The sequence below is a fragment of the Pristis pectinata genome, chromosome 39 (genome assembly GCF_009764475.1).
Source record: "Pristis pectinata isolate sPriPec2 chromosome 39, sPriPec2.1.pri, whole genome shotgun sequence".
In the NCBI taxonomy this organism is placed as follows: domain Eukaryota; kingdom Metazoa; phylum Chordata; class Chondrichthyes; order Rhinopristiformes; family Pristidae; genus Pristis; species Pristis pectinata.
The window spans coordinates 2,780,289-2,800,351 of NC_067442.1; the positions used below are offsets into that span (position 1 = coordinate 2,780,289).

Here is a 20,063-nt window from a genome sequence, read left to right on the forward strand (position 1 = left end):
TTCATGGGCTGTGAAGCACAAAATAATATCCTGATCTTGTCAAAAGTGCTTTAGAATTGTGACTCTCTCTTTTAATTGCATGTAAGATGTTTAAATGTGATTGGTGAGATGTATCGGGCTGATGATTTGAGTATCAGAGGTTGTGATGACCTGGAAACAAAAGCCAAGCTTTGAAAATCTGATGCACTATTACACTCTTGGGGTCTGAGTCCATAGGACACTCAAAGCAGCTGCACAGGTTGACTCGGTGGTTAAGAAGGCATATAATGTATTGTCCTTCATCAATCGTGGAATTGAATTTAGGAGCCGAGAGGTAATGCTGCAGCTATATAGGACCCTGGTCAGACCCCACTTGGAGTACTGTGCTCAGTTTTGGTCACCTCACTACAGGAAGGATGTGGAAACCATAGAAAGGGTGCAGAGGAGATTTACAAGGATGCTGCCTGGATTGGGGAGCATGCCTTATGAGAACAGGATGAGTGAACTCAGCCTTTTCTCCTTAGAGTGACGGAGGATGAGAGGTGACCTGATAGAGGTGTATAAGATGATGAGAGGCATTGATCGTGTGGATAGTCAGAGGCTTTTCCCCAGGGCTGAAATGGTGGCCACAAGAGGACACAGGTTTAAGGTGCTGGGGAGTAGGTACAGAGGAGATGTCAGGGGTAAGTTTTTTACTCAGAGAGTGGTGAGTGTGTGGAATGGGCTGCCGGCAACGGTGGTGGAGGCGGATACGATAGGGTCTTTTAAGAGACTGTTGGATAGGTACATGGAGCTGAGTAAAATAGAGGGCTATGGGTAAGCCTCATAATTTCTAAGTTAGGGACATGTTCAGCACAGCTTTGTGGGCTGAAGGGCCTGAATTGTGCTGTAGGTTTTCTATGTTTCTATGTTTCTAAACTATGATTTGTGTGGATAGGATACGGACATAGTGAATCTCTTTCCCACCGACTCCGGAGTGTCACTTTAGTGATTACACAGAGCACTTACCAGAAACAAGGAGCAGTGTTACAGGATGGTAGCTGTGAGAAACCCCATTGTCGAATTCAATTCTGAAAAAATAAGGACCTTCATCTTCCTGCGTGATGTTGTTTATGACCAGAGAACAGTCGCCGCCTTTCAGGTCTCCAGACAGCCAGGTTCGGTGGCGAAACTTTGGCAAGGTGTGCTTGGAATCCTTGGAGTGAAAGGCTAAGGGTGCCCACGGTATCACTGCCTCCGTGTTAAACCAGACTCCAGCTCGCGGTTCATCGGCCAGATGTGAGGGGTAACTGTAGTGGCAGGGGATCCGGGCGCACAAACCCTTCTGCGCTGTCACATCTCGTGGAGTGTCACCTCTCCACTCTTCTGACACTACAGCTGAGGAGAGAAGGAACAATGTTTGACACTGTGGATCCATCAGGCTCGATTGTGTTTGAATTGGACCTTGGGCATTGCTGGTGTGCTGACTGGATGTTGCATATAGCACTGATGCCAGATTGGAAGTGACAACAGATAAAGTTCAGAAATTGAACCGACCTTGCTTTAAGATAAGGTATCTTTATTAGTCACACGTACAGCGAAACACATCTTTTGCGTAGAGTGTTCTGGGGGGCAGCCCGCAAGTGTCGCCACATAGCACGCCCACAACTTCCTAACCCGTACGTCTTTGGAATGTGGGAGGAAACCGAAGCACCCGTAGGAAACCCACGCAGACACGGGGAGAACGTACAAACTCCTTACAGACAGCGGCGGGAATTGAACCCGCGTCGCTGGCGCTGTAATGGCATTGCAATCATGGTTTGCTTCCCTCTAAGAGTGTTAAAGCTCAACCTGTAGCTCCTGCATGACATGCACACAGCTCTGGGGCTCTTCATGGCAACATGGGATCTGGGGGGGTGGGGGTGGAGCTGGGGGGTAAAGCAGGAGTGGAATGCGATGTGGTGATGGCAGTTTGTCTTCCAGGGACCCATACCCAGGATCAATGAGTGAGCCCCACGGGAATCTGTGGCTGTTAAAGGCCCCAAACTCCTGGAATAAGTGGCTGCCCTTGAGTTTGGAGATAGAAAAGTTTGTGAATGATCCTCAACCTCACACTACTTCACTGAGGCATTTGCAGTAAAAATAAATTGCAGAGCTTTGGGGAATGGGTCAGGGAGTGAGAGTAATTAGATTTCCCTCTGATAGAGCTGTTGTGGGCGCAAGGGTCTGAATGGCCTCCTTCACGGAATATACGAAATAGAATGTGCAGGCCATTCGACCCCTCGTGCCTGGTCCCCCTTTCAGTGAGATCATGGATGATCTTTCACCTTGGCACCGTTTTGCATCCCAATATCCCTCAAGGACTGAATAATTCTAATCTCAGAAGAGAGATCTGATTAACAAAGGATGTTATCTTTGGAAGAGAGGAGCTGAGTTTAGCCTTAATTGGAGTGTACAAAGCTAAGGAAGGGCCTAATTCCCTCAAGAAACGTTCAAAAACCAAGGGGTGTAGATTTTAAGTGAACGGTAAAAGGATTAGAGGAATAAAGAGAAAAAAGTGTTTCAGAGAGAGGGTAGTGGGGGGTCTAGAGCTCCCTGCCCAAAGAGCAATGAGGACAGAAACCCTCCCCACATTGAATACTTGGATGAGTACTTGAAGAGCAGTGACCTATAGGGTTAAGGGCTGAATGCTGGAAAAGAGATTAGGCTAAGCGAGATCTTATGACTGGCACCAACATGAGTGGGTCAGACCCCACTTGGAGTACTGTGCTCAGTTCTGGTCGCCTCACTACAGGAAGGATGTGGAAGCCACAGAGAGGGTTCAGAGGAGATTTACAAGGACGTTGCCTGGATTGGGGAGCGTGCCTTATGAAAGCAGGTTGAGGGAACTCGGCCTTTTCTCCTTGGAGAGACGGAGGATGAGGGGGGACCTGATAGAGGTGTATAAGATGATGAGAGGCATTGATCGTGTGGATAGTCAGAGGCTTTTCCCCAGGGCTGAAATGGTGGCCACAAGAGGACACAGGTTTAAGGTGCTGGGGAGCAGGTACAGAGGGGATGTCAGGGGTAAGTTTTTTACTCAGAGAGTGGTGAGTGTGGGGAATGGGCTGCCGGCAACGGTGGTGGAGGCGGATACGATAGGGTCTCTTAAGATGCTTTTGGATAGGTACATGGAGCTGAGAAAAATAGAGGGCTATGAGTAAGCCTAGTAATTTCTAAGGTAGGGACATGTTCGGCACAGCTTTGTGGGCCGAAGGGCCTGAATTGTGCTGTAGGTTTTCTATGTTCTATGATGTGGTACATGGCCTGTGTGATTTTTATTTTCTGATTGTTTAAGTAAACTCTTTGGATCTTCATAATAATGATTTTCAAAAGGAATGTGGATCATTATTTCCAATAAATGATGACAGCTGAGGCAGAGTAGGACTTATGGGTCTACTCTCGAAAGAGTAAGTGCACAAAAGATTGTCCTCTGATGTTCCGAAATATAACTGCACAGCAGATCATAGGCTGCTTTGACATTTTGTTACAGCTTTTATTTACTTTCTTTTCCTTTTGGGATTTGACTCTTACCACGGTTCCATGTTGAGGATGACAGGAAGGGTGAGGGCTGAACGACATGTCTATGCTATACACTGTGCTGTGATCCTGGTGACTTTTAATGGAAATTCAGATCTCTGTGTTTCCTTCAGTTTCAGCCTCTCATCTGACTTTGAGCCATATCAGGAGAATGATCTGGCAGGGGGCCGGAAAGATCTTGGTCAAAGAGGTCAGATATCAGGGGACATCTTCAAAGAAGAGGAAAGCTTCAGGGAGGGAGATCCACAGCTCGCCAATTGGTGGTGTGATGGAAGTTGGATGTGCAGGGTTTGGGGGAAGGGCCGGAGGAGGCTAGAGAAAAAGGGATGTAGAGGACGGAAGGGGTTAAGAGATAAGATAAGATACCTTTAATTAGTCACATGTACGTCGACTAGTAATTTCTAAGGTAGGGACATGTTCGGCACAGCTTTGTGGGCCGAAGGGCCTGAATTGGTGCTGTAGGGTTTCTATGTTTCTATCAAACACACAGTGAAATGCATCTTTTGCGTAGGGTGTTCTGGGGGCAGCCCGCAAGTGTCGCCACGCTTCCTGCACCAGCATAGCACGCCCACAACCTCCTAACCCGTACGTCTTTGGAATGTGGGAGGAAACCGGAGCACCCAGAGGAAACCCACGCAGACACATGAGGAGGATGTACAAACTCCTTACAGACCACGGCCGGAATTGAACCCGGGTCGCTGGCACTGTAATAACGTTACGCTAACTGCTACACTACCGTGCCTGCCCTAATATAGGAAGGGAGTGTAGGATTTGCAAGGGTTTACAGAGAAAGGGAGGGATGTGTGGGGGGGTGGGGGTGGTTTACAGGGATAGGGAGGGATGTAGGGCTAGAGGAAGTTACAGAGATAGGGAGGGGGTTACAGAGGGCTGGAAGGGGTTATAGGAAGAGGGATATAAAGGCTGGAGGATGCTACAGATCGGGAAGGGTGTAGAGGTTGCAGAGCATTACAGGGAGAGAGGTCTAGGGTCTGCAGGGGGTTAGAGAGAGAGACAAAGAGTGTTGAAACTAGAAAACTAGAAGTGGGTGCAGAGATAGAGAGATAGAATTTGAAATTTGATAACTTCTTGTTGAAGCAGGAGCCAGTGCGGGTCAGCGAGGAGCAAGAATCAATGGTGAAGGGACCTCAATGTGAGTTAGTTCACTGAGTCTCTGCTGAAGTCAATCCCCATCACTGAGAATGATCCTGTGCACAGACTGTCAGCCAAGCTGCTGCTGATGTACCTTGTAGAAGTACCAGGAGGAAGTACAACGTCCCGATCATTGTCTGATCCCAGATAGTAGCGCTCAGGGTCTGAAAGAGAGAATAGTTAATGAGATCTCAGCTAAGAAGAGAATCAAACTGTTGTTGGTCAGTGGGGCCGATATCCCCTGAACCCGAGACTGCAAGCAGTCCATGCCTGAACTTCCCAGTTCAGTATCCTGGGACAGGCCATTGCCCAGTGTTCAGTGGTCCCCTGTGCTCGCAGGATAGATCTGACAGCTGGATTGGGGCCTGTTTCTGGACTGTCTTTCACATTCATATTTGTTCAAAATACTTAAGAACTACTAACAAATAAGAATATTTTAAAATTTATCATAGACTTACAGTTGTCACAGTACAGAAGGAGACGATTTGGTGGCTCCCTGTCACTTCTGCAGCCAGGAGGAGACAGTGTACCACGTGTACGCAGAGTGCGAGAGGCTGCAGCCCCTCTTTGCGTATCTGAAGGGCTGCTGCTCAAGTTCTGGCTGCACTTCAGCCCGATGCTGCTGATCTACGGTCACCCGGTGTGGCGCGGGGTGGGTGGCGTGGAGGATCTCCTAGTGGGTCTTCTGCTGGGCCTGGCCAAGCTGGCCATCTATGGGACGTGGCGGTGGGCGGCCGAGGGTTCCAGCCGGTCCGCCTGCCTGCCCGTCTTCCGTGCTTACATTCGCGCGCAGGTGTCCTTGGAGAGGGAGCACGCGGTCACCGGGGCCACCCTGGTTGGGTTACGCGCTCGGTGGGCCCCTCTTTCTCATTGAATCCCCCCTTTTCCATTGGGATAAATGCCTGCTGAACAGTAATGACCGGCCATTTAATATCTAGGCAAGTGGATAAGGTATTAAAGAAGGTGTATGAGGTGCTTGCCTTCATTGGTAGGGGTGCTGAGTACAAGAGTAAGGAAGTCATGCTGCAGCTGTATGAAACTTTAGTCGGACAGCACTTGGGAGTATAGCTTGCAGTTCTGGTCGCCCCATTATAGGAAGGATGTGGAGACTGTGGGGAGGGTGCAGAAGAGCTTCACCAGGATGCTGCCCGGATTAAGAGGGTATGAGCTCTAAGGAAAGGTTGGACAAACTTGGGTTGTTCTCCCTAGAGTGTCAGAGGCTGAGGGGAGATCTGACAGAGGTTTCTAAAATTATGAAAGGCACAGGGTAGGGTAGACAGTCAGAATCTGTTCCCCAAGCTAGAAATGTCAAACACCAGAGGACATGCTTTTAAGGTTAGAGGGGGGACGTTTAAAGGCGATGTGAGGGGCACGGTTTTTACGCAGAGTGGTGGGTGCCTGGAATGGGTTACCAGGGGTAGTAGCGGGAGCAGGCAGTTTAGTAGCGTTTAAGAGGCTTTTAGACAGACACATGAATATGAAGGGAGTGGAGGGATGTGGATGATCCACAGGAGGAGGACACTTAGTATAAATTGGCATCAAGACCGGCACAACATCGTGGACCGAATGGCCTGTCTCGTGCTATACTGTTCTACATTCATCTACTCACCCTCCTCTTAGTTCATTTTCCCAATCCACCTTAGACAACTCCACCTTGACGTGGTTAAAACTGCCTTTATTTAAGTTGAAGGCACTGGTTTTGGCCATGTGGTGTTCACCCTCAAACTGCATATGGAATTGAATCACGTAGCGGTCACTACCTCCGAGAGGGTCTTTAACCAAAGTATGTTTGCGTTAACCATCGTCCATCTAACCCTACTCAAATCCCACCTTTTTATTCTCCCCACATTCCCGTCGGCTCCCCTCAGATTCCACCAGTCTCCGAGGACGTAGTAGGGGCAATTCATAGCAGCTAAATTAACTGACCAGCCCACACATCTTTGCAATGTAGGAGGAAACAGGAGAACTGAGAGGAAACCTGCGCTGTTACAGGGAGAACGTGCAAACTCCACACAGACTGTGCCAGAGATTGGGATTGTACCTGTCAGATCCGGTTATTTTCCAATCCACAGGTTCTTTCAGGAGTCCAGCAATGCGTTGAAAATGACTTGGTGCTTCACGAAGTTTTGTCGGAAAAGTTTAAAACAAAGAAACAGTCACAGAGCACACGGCACTAGCTTTACTACTGGGAGATGAGCCGAGACAAAAGGAACTAAAGATGAGCTGGGTGGGGGGGGGGGGGGGTGTGGGGGGAGAGAACAAGAGAGAGATTAACAAAAAATGACACCTTTTGTACCTGAGATAAGAGATGATCCTCAACTAACAATAGTCCAATCAGGAAATCTATTAGATCCCTGTGGCCGAACCAACCAATGAAAAAACACATTCACCTGATGGACGAACCAATAAGCTGACGACAGCCAGTCCTTGTGCTGCCACTTGAGGTGTATTAAACACTAAACATGTTAAAAAAACTACTTAAAACAGTTTTTAACAGTTTCCGACATACCCTTGGCCACTGGAGATGCAGCTTTATCCGTTGTACCACCGTGCTGCCTCGAACTTAAACATTCTCGTTTAATCACACACTGACTCAAGCACACACTCTTATTCACATCAACCCCAAAATATCCTCAGTCTCCCACGAACTTGTGTAAATGATTCTTCTACACACTCAAAGGTGAGTGCACAAGAGCTGTCATCTCGCTCTCTCTACCTCACTCTCATTTTCTCCAACACACAACACACACACATACCCCTAATGGGGCATTCGCAGAAAATAAAACCACCTTTGTTCTAGTTACTGATGCGGTTGACAGTCAGAAGATGTTCAGTTGAATATGACACGAAGGTTGGGGGTGTTGTGGATAGTTTGGAGGGCTGTCAGAGGTTACAGAGGGACGTAGATAGGATGCAGAGTTGGGCTGAGAAGTGGCAGATGCAGTTCAACCCAGATAAGTGTGGTGATTCATTTTGGAAGGTCAAATATGTTGGCAGGATATATTATTAATGGTAGAGCTCTTGGCAGTGTGGAGGATCAGAGGGATCTTGGGAGTCCAAGTCCATAGGACACTCAAAGCAGCTGCGCAGGTTGACTGTGTGGTTAAGAAGGCATATGGTGTATTGTCCTTCAGCAATCGGGGAATTGAATTTAGGAGCCGTGAGGTATTGTTGCAGCTATATAGGTCCCTGGTCAGACCCCACTTGGAGTACTGTGCTCAGTTCTGGTCGCCTCACTACAGGAAAGATGTGGAAGCCATAGAGAGGGTGCAGAGGAGATTTACAAGGATGCTGCCTGGATCGGGGAGCATGCCTTATGAAAGCAGTTTGAGGGAACTCGGCCTTTTCTCCTTGGAGAGACGGAGGATGAGGGGGGACCTGATAGAGGTGTATAAGATGATGAGAGGCATTGATCGTGTGGATAGTCAGAGGCTTTTCCCCAGGGCTGAAATGGTGGCCACAAGAAGACACAGTTTTAAGGTGCTGGGGAGTAGGTACAGAGGAGATGTCAGGGGTAAGTTTTTTACTCAGAGAGTGGTGAGTGCATGGAACGGGCTGCCGGCAATGGTGGTGGAGGCGGATACGATAGGGTCTTTCAAGAGACTGTTAGATAGGTACATGGAGCTGAGTAAAATAGAGGGCTATGGGTAAGCTTAGTAATTTCTAAGGTAGGGACATATTTGGCACAGCTTTGTGGGCCAAAGGGCCTGAATTGTGCTGTAGGTTTTCTATGTTTCTATGTTTTCTATGAATAGGATAACTGTTAACCAGCTTTCCCTATCGATTGTGCAGGAACACTGCTAATCTGCGTTTGAAGGGGCTATGAGGCTTGGAAAGAATCCAGTGGCTTCAGTGTGACTTTCCTTATACTTATATGGAACAGTGGGTAGAATTCTGGTACAACTAAGTTGTGAGTTAATTCTGTTCAACTACAAAACATATTATGAGCCTCTGGAATTGTGGTTTCAGTTGATTGAATAAACCCCGTCTATGTCATTCCGAATTGTACTGACTCAATTTTCCAGGGGTTGGGCATCTTCCCTTGAGAAGATGGTGGTGATCTGCCTTTTTGAAAGGCTCCAGTCCACGTATTGAAGGTGCGTCCACTGTGCTGTCGGGGAATGAGTTCCAGGATTTAGATGCAACATTGATGAAGGAATGACAATCTATTTCCAAGAAGGGGTGAGGTGTGTCTTGGAGGGGACCTACATCCTGGTTCTTGGTGAAGACATGGGCTTGGGTGGTGTTGTCGGACTAGCCTGGGAAAGTGTTGTGAAATAGATTCGGGGTCTCAGAAGGCAAGGACTCTGAACACAGTCTTGGAAATAAATGATTTATTTACAGAAGACAAACGTGGGAAAATAGTAATGGGATAAGACACACACACGCGCACAGTTTATAAAGAGTGTGGGAAAATCACAACAGGGTAAAATACACACATGCAACGAACTAGATACATACAACCAAGGAAAAATAATACGATACCTGCCACCCCTTGACTCAGTGCAGGCACGGCTCTGTGCTACCTGGGACACTAACTAAGATGCTCCCAACCCTTTAAACAATGCACACCTCACCAATGATCTCTCCAGCACCATTTCACAGTGCTCGGTCTTTGAGAGAAGCAGGGTAATCCCTCGGAGCAGACAAAGAGACCGAGCCAAGCACATGTGTCACTCTTTATAGTGCTGGAGGGCTGGGGGGGGGTGGGGGTCCAGCCCAGGTAATTTACAAAGGCCAGTGGCCCGGTGCCAACAAGGACTAATCGATTACAAAGGCCAATGGTCAGGTGTGTGCTGATGGGTGGGGCGGGGCCAAACCTTGATCGGCAGTGGTGTGTCTTCCGACCAGGGAGGGACGGCACTGTCATCCGACCAGTTAGGAGGCAGTGCTATCATGCGATAGTCATGTCACGTGACAGCCACGACCCTCCACAATACAGCAAGTAACTGCATTTTGTAAATGGCAACCTGGGACACTGACGTTCGGAACTGCCTCAGTGCCAACCTGAGACTGGGATGACTGACCAACAACCACAAGCACTTATCTTGTCTTTGGAATTCACCATGGTGAGCTCTGCAGCTACGTGATCAATGTGAAACCCAGGCTGGGCACTGGTGAGCAGGTTATTGGTGAGTAAGTGCTGCTTGACAGCACAGTTGAGACAACTTCTGTCATTCTGCTGATGATTGAGAGCAGACTGACTGGATGGTGGTTAGCTGGATTGAACTGTCCTGCTCTGAGGAACAGGACATATCTGTGTAATTTTCCACAATGTTGTGTGGATCCCAGTGTAACTGCACTGGAACGGTTTGGCTGAAGACGCAGTGTTTCAGTACTTGCACTTAATTCAGGCTGACACTCCAGATGTAGCGCAAAGGTCAACAAAACAAAAGAGCTGGTCATTGACTTCAGGGAAGGGGATGGTGTACATGCACCTGTCTACATCAATGGTGCTGAGGTCAAGAGGGTTGAGAGCTTCAAGTTCCTGGCAGTGAACATCACCAACAGCCTGTTCTGGTCAAATCACGTAGATGCCACGGCCAAGAAAGCTCACCAGCGCCTCTACTTCCTCAGGAAGCTCTAGAAATTCTGCATGGCCCCTTTGACTCTCACCAATTATTATCGATGCACCATGGAAAGCATCCTATCTGGATGCATCACGGCTTGGTACGGCAACTGCTCTGCCCAGGACCGCAAGAAACTGCAGAGAGTTGTGGACACAGCCCAGTGCGTCACGGACACCAGCCTCCCCTCCTTTACCTCTCGTTGTCTTGGTGAAGCAGCCAGCATAGTCAAAGACCCCACCCACCCGGGTCATTCTCTCTTCTCTCCTCTTCCATCGGGTAGAAGATACAGGAGCCTGAGGGCACGTACCACCAGACTTAAGGACAGCTTCTACCCCACTGTGATAAGACTATTGAACGGTTCCCTTATACAATGAGATGGACTGTGAGCTCACGATCTAGTTGTTGTGACCTTGCACCTCATTGCACTGCACTTTCTCTGTAGCTGTGACACTTTGTACTGTTATTGTTTTTACCTGTACTACCTCAATGCACTCTGTACTGACTCAATGTAACTGCTCTGTGTAATGAATTGACCTGTACGATCGGTTTGCAAGACAAGTTTTTCAGTGTACCTCGGTACAAGTGACAATAATAAACCAATCCCAACACCAAAGGTGGAGCCTCACTGTTAGAACAGCACCATCAAGCAAGTGCCACACTGTGGGGAATGTAGCACAGCGGGTCCTATGTTGTTGAGAGAATGTGCTGAGGGAGTGTTACAACGGCAGTGCTGACTGAGTGCTGCAGTGTTGGCAGAGCTATACAGAGGGAGTCAGGAGTCTGTAGTAAGGGAATGGGAGCACTGTGTTGTTGGAGGGGTGATCTTTCGGATGAGACATTAAACCAAAGCTCCAATCTGCCTTCCCAGGCGAACATGAAATGTCCTTCAAAGAACAGCAGGGAATTCTCTGAGCATTCTGGGACCGATACTTTCTTTTCAACTAACATAGAACATTGCAGCACATTACAGGCCCTCCAACAGTCAGCCAACAATGTTGTGCTGACGTTTAACCTAGTCTAAGATCAATCTCACCATTCCCTCCCACATACCCCTCCATTGTTGTATCATCCATGTGCCTAAGAGTCGCTGCCATAACATCTGTCATAAAACATTTGATCAGACTCACTTGTTACATTTTTGTCTGTGGGAGCTTGCTGTGCACGGTTTACCATCTGACAGCACTTCCTTAGATCCATCCCTCCAAAGTACATCACATGCTCAGTATTGCCCCTCTGACAGTGCAACATTACAGCACTCCCTCAGCACTGCCCCTCCGACAGTGCGGCACTCCCTCAGCACTGCCCCTCCGACAGTGCAGCACTCCCTCAGCACTGCCCCTTCCACAGTGTGGCGGTCCCTCAGTACTGCCCCTCCGACAGTGTGGCGGTCCCTCAGCACTGCCCCTTCCACAGTGTGGCGGTCCCTCAGCACTGCCCCTTCCACAGTGTGGCGGTCCCTCAGTACTGCCCCTCCGACAGTGTGGCGGTCCCTCAGCACTGCCCCTTCCACAGTGTGGCAGTCCCTCAGCACTGCCCCTTCCACAGTGTGGCGGTCCCTCAGCACTGCCCCTTCCACAGTGCGGCACTCCCTCAGCACTGCCCCTTCCACAGTGTGGCGGTCCCTCAGCACTGCCCCTTCCACAGTGTGGCGGTCCCTCAGTACTGCCCCTCCGACAGTGTGGCGGTCCCTCAGTACTGCCCCTCCGACAGTGTGGCGGTCCCTCAGCACTGTCCCTCCCACAGTACTGTTCCTTCAACTAAAACGGAAGGGAAAGTTGCATTGTGCCTTTACAATTTATAGATCTGGGAGGGTTAACTTACATGTCATCTCTATATTTAGCGCAGTAACAGCAAAAGTGGTTCGAGTCAGGATTTTAAGGGTATGAAGTGGTGGTGTAGGGAGATTTGGCTGCAGAAGTTGCTTGAGCAGTGAGTTCAGGCCCAGTCTGAGCTGCAGGCTCTGTCCAGCTAGTCCATCGTCAGCACATTCATTATTACCAGGGCTGCAGGCTGTTGTGGGAAGAGATTGGTTCACTCCTGGGCTCTAACTCTAAGGTGCTGCTGATACAGACTACAGCTGAAAATCTTTAAAATTATTTATTCATTCTCTGGCCTGGATGGTGCTGGTAGCACTTATTGTCTACTGAGGCAGTTAATCTACTATCTTGATGGGTGAGGAGTATATTGGAGTGTGTATAAAGGTGTGAACGTGTACAAGTATAACTGTTAAGGTCATTCTGTATGTTCAAGTATGCATATAGAAACATAGAAAACCTACAGCACAATACAGGCCCTTCGGCCCACAAAGCTGTGCTGAACATGTCCCTACCTTAGAAATTACTAGGTTTACCCATAGCCCTCTATTTTTCTCAGCTCCATGTACCTATCCAAAAATCTCCTAAAAGACCCTATTGTATCCGCCTCCACCACCGTTGCCGGCAGCCCGTTCCACACACTCACCACTCTCTGAGTGAAAAACTTACCCCTGACATCTCCTCTGTACCTGCTCCCCAGCACCTTAAACCTGTGTCCTCTTGTGGCCACCATTTCAGCCCTGGGGAAAAGCCTCTGACTATCCACACGATCAATGCCTCTCATCATCTTACACACCCCTATCAGGTCCCCCCTCATCCTCCGTCGCTCCAAGGAGAAAAGGCCGAGTTCCCTCCACCTGTTCTCATAAGGCATGCTCCCCAATCCAGGCAGCATCCTTGTAAATCTCCTCTGCACCATCTCTATGGCTTCCACGTCCTCCTGTAGTGAGGCAAATCCTTTCTGTAGTGATATCTGTTACTGTGAGAGTGTGCGTGTATCACTTAATATGCATGTGTGTGTGTGCAAGCTTGTATGTATATTGTGAGCATGCATCACTGTCCAGGTGAGTGTGTGTGAGACATCGCCAGTGACTTTCAGAGTCAGCACTGAGAGCACAATGAGATGTGGGGAAGAGTTTGCTTGACAGTGGCTGATTGACTCTCCCAGTCAGTAACTCTTGTACCATTTGTCAAATGTTTTTGTACTATGGACAAAAGAAAATAGTTTATAATTTTAAAAAAAGCTTTTACAACTTTTTTTTTAAAATAATGTGCAACTGCTCCTCCAAATAAGGACAAAGGAAGATCAGAGCAGGATCCACCTCACCCACATCAAGATTCACAACCCCTCAAAGACAGATCAGCAGTGTTCCTCCAAACACCCGGTCCAATCCCATATGCCCTCCTGACTACTGGTCATTTGTGATCCTGTTTAAGTCAACACCTCCCAAATGACAACTGCACTTTGAAGGGGAACAAACTAACTGCCGTCCAACAGGTTTCAAGCTGCAAACTAGGGAGCTTCTTCACTAAGTAGCAGAGGGATGGTTTCATTCTCCATAAATGTTCTCTGTTCAGGAATACTTCCCATTCCTGGGTCAGTGAGTGTATTTGTACACATGTCCAGGTGTCAGTGACCCTTCAATCTATTGCTATTGGTATTGGTTTATTATTGTCACGTACCGAGGTACAGTGAAAAACTTGCCTTGCATACCGATCGTACAGGTCAATTCATTACACAGTGAAGTTACATTGGGTTAGTACAGAGTGCATTGAGGTAGTACAGGTAAAAACAATAACAGTACAGAGTAAAGTGTCACAGCAACAGAGAAAGTGCAGTGCAATAAGGTGCAAGGTCACAACAAGGTAGATCGTGAGGTCAGAGTCAATCTCATCCTATAAAGGAACCGTTCAGCATTATCTTATCACAGTGAAGTAGAAACTGTCCTTAAGTCTGGTGGTACGTGACCTCAGGCTCCTGTATCTTCTACCCAATGGAAGAGGAGAGAAGAGAGACTTTGAGTCAGTGTTTATGTGTCAGCAAATGAATGAGCGTGTTTGAGAGTGAGAGTGAGAGTCATAATATTGCGGGAGGGAGAGCTTCCTGATCCTTATATAACCAGGATTGAACTTTGGGAGAGAAATAGAAAAACATAGTACTTTTTAAATGGCGAGGGATTGAAAGATGTTGGTTTCCTAAGGGACCTGCTTGTCCATCTTATGCGCAAAACTGACACACAGGAATCATAGAAATGGGGAGAGACTGGGTAACGTTGATTTGTTACAAGCCAGGTTGCTACTTGGTGAGTGTCCCTTTAAGGCACCTGGACAGTAGAGTAGTAGTGTGTGTGTGTGTGTGTGTGTGTGTGTGTGTGTGTGTGTGTGTGTGTGTGTGTGTGTGTGTGTGTGTGTGTGTGTGTGTCGGTGTGTGTGTGTGTGGTTTTATCTGACTACTGTGAGTGAAATAAAAGGATTATTACTGCAGCGTATTGGCAGTTGCACAGAGATGAAGGGAGAGAGAGAGAGGGAGAGAGGGAGAGGGAGAGAGAGAGGGAGAGAGGGAGAGAGGAAGGGATAGAGAGAGGGAGAGAGAGAGAGAGGGAGAGAGGGATAGAGAGAGAGAGACTGTCAGTCTCTGTATCCATGGATGAAGAACAATAGCTGTGATTGTCACTATACAATCCATGTATGGATTATTGGAGCATCTGTGGAGTCCACTTTGTCATTAACCTGTACTGGAAAGCAGGTATATCTGTGGGCAGCCGCATATCGAGTGCCCTCGGTGTGGCAGGTACTTCAGAACAAAGCAACGGAGATCTTCAGTGATTGAGGCGTCGTATTGGTTCCATTGTGGAACTTGTGGATTTCATAAACTCCTTTTCTCTACAATGTGCTGTGGTTTTCAGAAGCCTTTGCTCATGGTTCTACTTGACTTGCTGAACTGAACTTTGAGAACTATTCCTAGACTTGTGGTTTGGGAACTTGCCACACACACACACTTTGAGTTTATTTTGGGATCAATGTCGAATATCTAACGGGTTTATTTCTCATTATTACAAGTAGTTATTAAAGATTCTAACAGATAAACATGGTTCATTGTGTTTCTATTGCTGCTGGAGGCTGGAACTACACAGAGGTCTGAAACGAGAAGAGAAGCTGAGGCTAGCTGCTGAAGACAAGCGCACTCTGCGTAAAAACAGCACCAAAGCAACACAGGAGGACAGTGCCGCCAAGTGCAGTCGCTGCAGCCGAGACTGTCAGTCCCGTGTAGGCCTCTACAGTCACAACAGATGCTGCTCTACCACTACCGACTGAAGCAAGACTCTCCATGCGCAGATCCATGGGTCTCACGAGACTAACGGATGCCACCAACAATAGGTACGTAACAATATTGAAAGGGGCATAGGTGCTTGTATCCAGTGGCTGAAAATTAGTCTGTAGGTGCAGCAAGCAATTGGAAAAGTTGGCTATTTGTTGGGACAGGAACTGACACAAAAGTGAAGATGTCTTACTGCAGTTACATGGAACCCCAGTGAGATCAATATTGTGCATAGATTTATCCCTCCCAACCTAAGAAGAATTTAATAGAGAGATCAAAACAAATTTTACTATTGGAACAGGGTTTTGCAATATAGGGAGAGTTTAATCAGACAGGACCCATACAATTTAGACTTTAGACGGTTGTTTCCAGCATTTTTTTTATTTTAAATTCTCAGGGGACTTGAGAATATCTAATATTTATGGTAGGTTATTAAGAACGAGTAAGGCTCCCTTAGACAAAATTAAAAATGCTTGGGGACAAGATTTGCATATTTCAATTTCTGAGGAAACTTGGAAAGAAATTTTTAAACTGGTCAATACTTCATCTTTATGCATGCGCCATTCCTTCCTTCAATTTAACGTGGTCCATAGAGCTCACTCATCCAAAGACAAGCTATCTCGCTTCTATTTAGATATATCTCCTGATTGTGATAAATGCAGTAGTGGAGAGGCTTCTTTAATCCACATGTTTTGGACATGTTCGAGTCTTAAAAAGTACTGGATAGAGGTATTCCAAACTTTTTCTGTGCTTTTTAAAATAAATTTTAAGCCTAATCCTTTGACTGCATTACTTGGGATTGTTGGAGAAGATATAACTTTGGAGACTTCTGCTTTACACGTATTGGCCTTTATTTCTCTTACGGCCAGGAGGGCTGTGTTGCCTAAATGGGAGGAAGTCACTCTGCCTACTCATGTTCAATGGTTACGAGATGTTATGTCATACCTAAATTTAGAGAAGATTCGCTGTTCAATTTCTGAATCTAACTTAGACTTTCAAACATTGTGGGGACCTTTTCTGAACTATTTTCAAAACTTTTGATTTGGTGGCTAAAGTACAGATATTGGCTAATATTATTATGTGTTAAGGGTTTTTCTCTGTCCTTTTTTTTACCAAACAGCGTCGGTCTTGGTTAGATTTTTTTAATAATAAAATTATTCCAGTTTAATTGTTATAAATTAACTGTCATTTTTGTTTATCAATATGGGGCATCGTGATATCAAGTATGATCTAACACAATGTATTTTGTTGAATATTTTTTTCTGATTCACTGTATTTTCAAGTGGAATCAATAAAAATATTGTAAAAGAAAAGAAACTCTCAAGGGACTTGACTGGGTAAGCGGAGAGTTGACATTTCTCCTGGCTAGGATGGCTCGAACCAGTCTCAGAATCAGGGGTTGGTGTTGTGAGAAAGGTTCTTTTGGTATCTTAAAGATAAAGGTCTGGACACACGGTCTTTGTAATTTAAAAATGGTTTATTAACAAAGACAAACGCGAGGACAGAATGAATGGGAACAGATGCACTCACACACTCTCAAGCAGGAGATCACGAATGTGGAGGGAAATCCCGACAGAGGGTGAGGTGCGCACACACACACACACACACGCACGCATGCACGCACGCACGCACGCACGCACACACACACAGAATAACTGGGTACAAGTGATCAAGGAATAAACAGTACAATGTTTGGACACACTGATTCTGGACAAACATTGGCTCTTTGGTCTCGGGAGTCCTTAACTAACTGCCCTGAAGTAGTGCACATCTTACCTCAACATCTTTTATGCTGCTGGGGGGCTGGGTAGCCCAGCAAGGACAAAGGTGTTTTAAACAGGCCAGTGGTAGATGTGCCCAGGAACAAAGATGCTCACACAGACCAGTTCGAGTGGTCCAGCAAGACAAAGGTGTTTACCTAATGGGGCGGATCCAGACCCCTGATTGACAGTGGTGTAGCTTCCGACCTGATAGGCAATGCTATCATCTGACCATGGGGGTCAGTAGTGTTGTCACTGTTATCTGACCCCTGGCCTTTCATACTACAGCTGGTCATCCAGGATAGAGATGACAAGAAATTTCTTCATCTAAAAGGTGGTGAAGCCTTGGAACTCTCTACCTAAGAGGCTCAAAGTCATTGAGTATAATCAACACCAGAATTGCTGGATATTTGGATATCAAGGAAACCGAGGGATATGGGGTTCATGCAGGAAAGTGGGGTTGAAGTAGAAGTTCAGACAAGGTGGTATTGAGTAGAGTCTACGAGCGAGAGAGAGAGTGTCAAGGAGGAGCAGAATCAGCGAGAGTCGGAGAGTTAATGAGAAAGAGGGTCTGTTAATGAGAAAGTCAGCGAGAGTGAGTTAATGAAAAAGGGAGTCAGCGCGATAGAGTGAGAAAGAGTCAACTAGAAAGATGAGAGAGAATCAGAGAGAGAGAAAGTGTCTCAAAGATATAAGTTTGTGAATTAATTGGCCCCAGTAAGCAGAGGAAGGGTAGAATCTGGGGGCAGATGATGGGGATGTGGGGAAGATTAGGTTAGATGGGAAGTTAGTGAGGAAATGGTATTGCTGTAGAGCTGATATAGATTCAGTGGACCAAATGGCCTCTTCCTGTGTTGAAAGGAAATCCAGAAATATGAGTGAGACTGTAGGATCAGGGCAACCTGTCAACACATGGATAAGATGCTACCTGTCCCCAGTAATGGCCCACACTCCCAGTGTCAGCCAGCGTGAACCCTGAGCCACACATCTCGTCGCTGAGAGGCCATACCACTCACTGCTCCCTGCCTGGCACCAGTCCTACAGATAATGCCTACACGTTGCCAAATGGCTCGCTCCAGACCGAGCCACATGGAACAGGCGTCACGACCTCTTTCAAGTCGCCTTCGCAGGCTGTGAACCGAGCCATGTGGCAATGAGATCTCTGACCCTTTCATTGCTGCCGTATCCTTCCCAGACTGGTCCAAGCTCACAAGTTCACAAGACAAGGGAGCAGAAGTAGGCCGTTCGGACCATCGAGTCTGCTCCAAAGAAGAGAAAGGGAAAAAGAAACAGAAAAAAGAAATGAGAAATGGGGGGGGGGAAAGTCTGCACCATGAGCTAAAGGGAAAAAAACAAAACACTATTCCTTCCTAGCCCCAATTTCCGGCCTTATCCCCATATCCCTTGATACCTTGACTAATTAGATACCTATCAATCTCCTCCTTAAACGCCTCCAGTGATCGGGCCTCCACTGCTGTACATGGCAAAGAATTCCATAAATTCACTCTCCTCTGGCTAAAGAAATTTCTCCTCATCTCTGTTTTAAACCGGTACCCCCTAATTCTAAGATTGTGCCCTCTGGTCCTGGACTCACCCACCAAGGGAAACAGCTTGGCCACATCTACTCTGTCCAGTCCTTGCAACATTCGAAATGTTTCTATGAGGTCCCCTCTCATTCTTCTGCACTCCAGTGAGTGCAGTCCAAGAGCCGACAAACGCCTATCGTATGTAAGCCCTTTCATTCCGGGAATCATCCTCGTAAATCTCCTCTGAATCCTCTCCAACATCAGCACATCCTTCCTAAGATATGGGGCCCTAAACAGCACAGCTGCATGGCGATGAGATCTCTAACCCTTTCATTGCGGCAGTCACCAAAGGCCTCCTCCGCTCTCAGCCAGATAAAAGATCCTAGGCACTACTTTGAAAAAGTATTGTGATCTGAGACATGTGGAGACAACTACATTAATCCTTTCATTGTTCTGGTCGCACACACTGAGAGCTGAGCGTTCAAACAGTTTCCTGGCTCGGCAGTATGGAGAGCAGGGGTTGGCACCAGATTCCCAACATACCACTGATGACATTTTTTTCTCTGTGCTTACATAAAATGTTTTAGACCCTCTTACTGCTTGTTCCGCTCACACTTGTTCCTGAAAACACAACCTGAGTACCAAGCGAGGTACCATGTAGTGTAACAACAATCAGAACCGTTATAGTGTCACAACATCACCAGTCAGACAGTTGAGTGAGGGAATGAATTACTATCATGGTATGACTTACCTGGGGCTGTTTTTGCCTGTCGAGTGGATGTCGATGACTATTTTCAGGGCCAAGTGTCCTCTTCCTCTGCAGCTGTGGATAATGAAAAGGTTTCTTAACGGTACTCAGATTTTAACAGAAAGGGGAAGTAAGATAAGGAAGTGTCACTTCTGTGAAGCGGCAGCCTGTTATAATCATCCTCAGAGGATCATTCCTTCCAGACAATGTACCAGTTTCCTCCAGCACAATCCCTGGGTACCTTCCCTCTCACTGTTTTCATAGAGTCATAATCATACGATTTAACAGCACATCTGGGCTCTTTCAGCCTAATTGTCCATGCCAGCCATGATGGCTATCATTGCTAATCCCTTTTGCCGACATTAGGCCCAATATTCCTCTGCGCCTTTCCTATCCAACTACCTCTCCAAATTATTTAATTGTAGCTGCCTCCACCATTTTTCTGACAGTTCATTCTAGATACTAACCATCCTCTGTGAGAAAACCTTTCCCCAAGATCTCCAATCCTGAGGAAGTGACGCATGGTGTACATGTGAAAGGGAGTAGCCCTCAGAGTCCTCAATATTGGCTTCAGACGTCATGAAATATCATGGTATTGTTAGATATGGGCAAGGAAACCTCTAACTGATGACTGTTGACC

The 20,063-nt window shown here is 47.0% G+C and overlaps 1 long non-coding RNA gene across 1 annotated transcript; it reads right to left on the reverse strand.

The window, feature by feature from the left end:
- Positions 1 to 1,220: 1,220 nt before the first annotated feature.
- Positions 1,221 to 19,511, reverse strand: LOC127587279 (uncharacterized). The gene is made up of 4 exons (XR_007958764.1): positions 19,427 to 19,511; positions 6,728 to 6,909; positions 4,781 to 4,850; positions 1,221 to 1,356 (listed from the first exon to the last, which is right to left on the reverse strand). It is a non-coding gene; the product is annotated as an uncharacterized LOC127587279 (long non-coding RNA).
- Between the last annotated feature and the right edge of the window lie 552 nt (positions 19,512 to 20,063).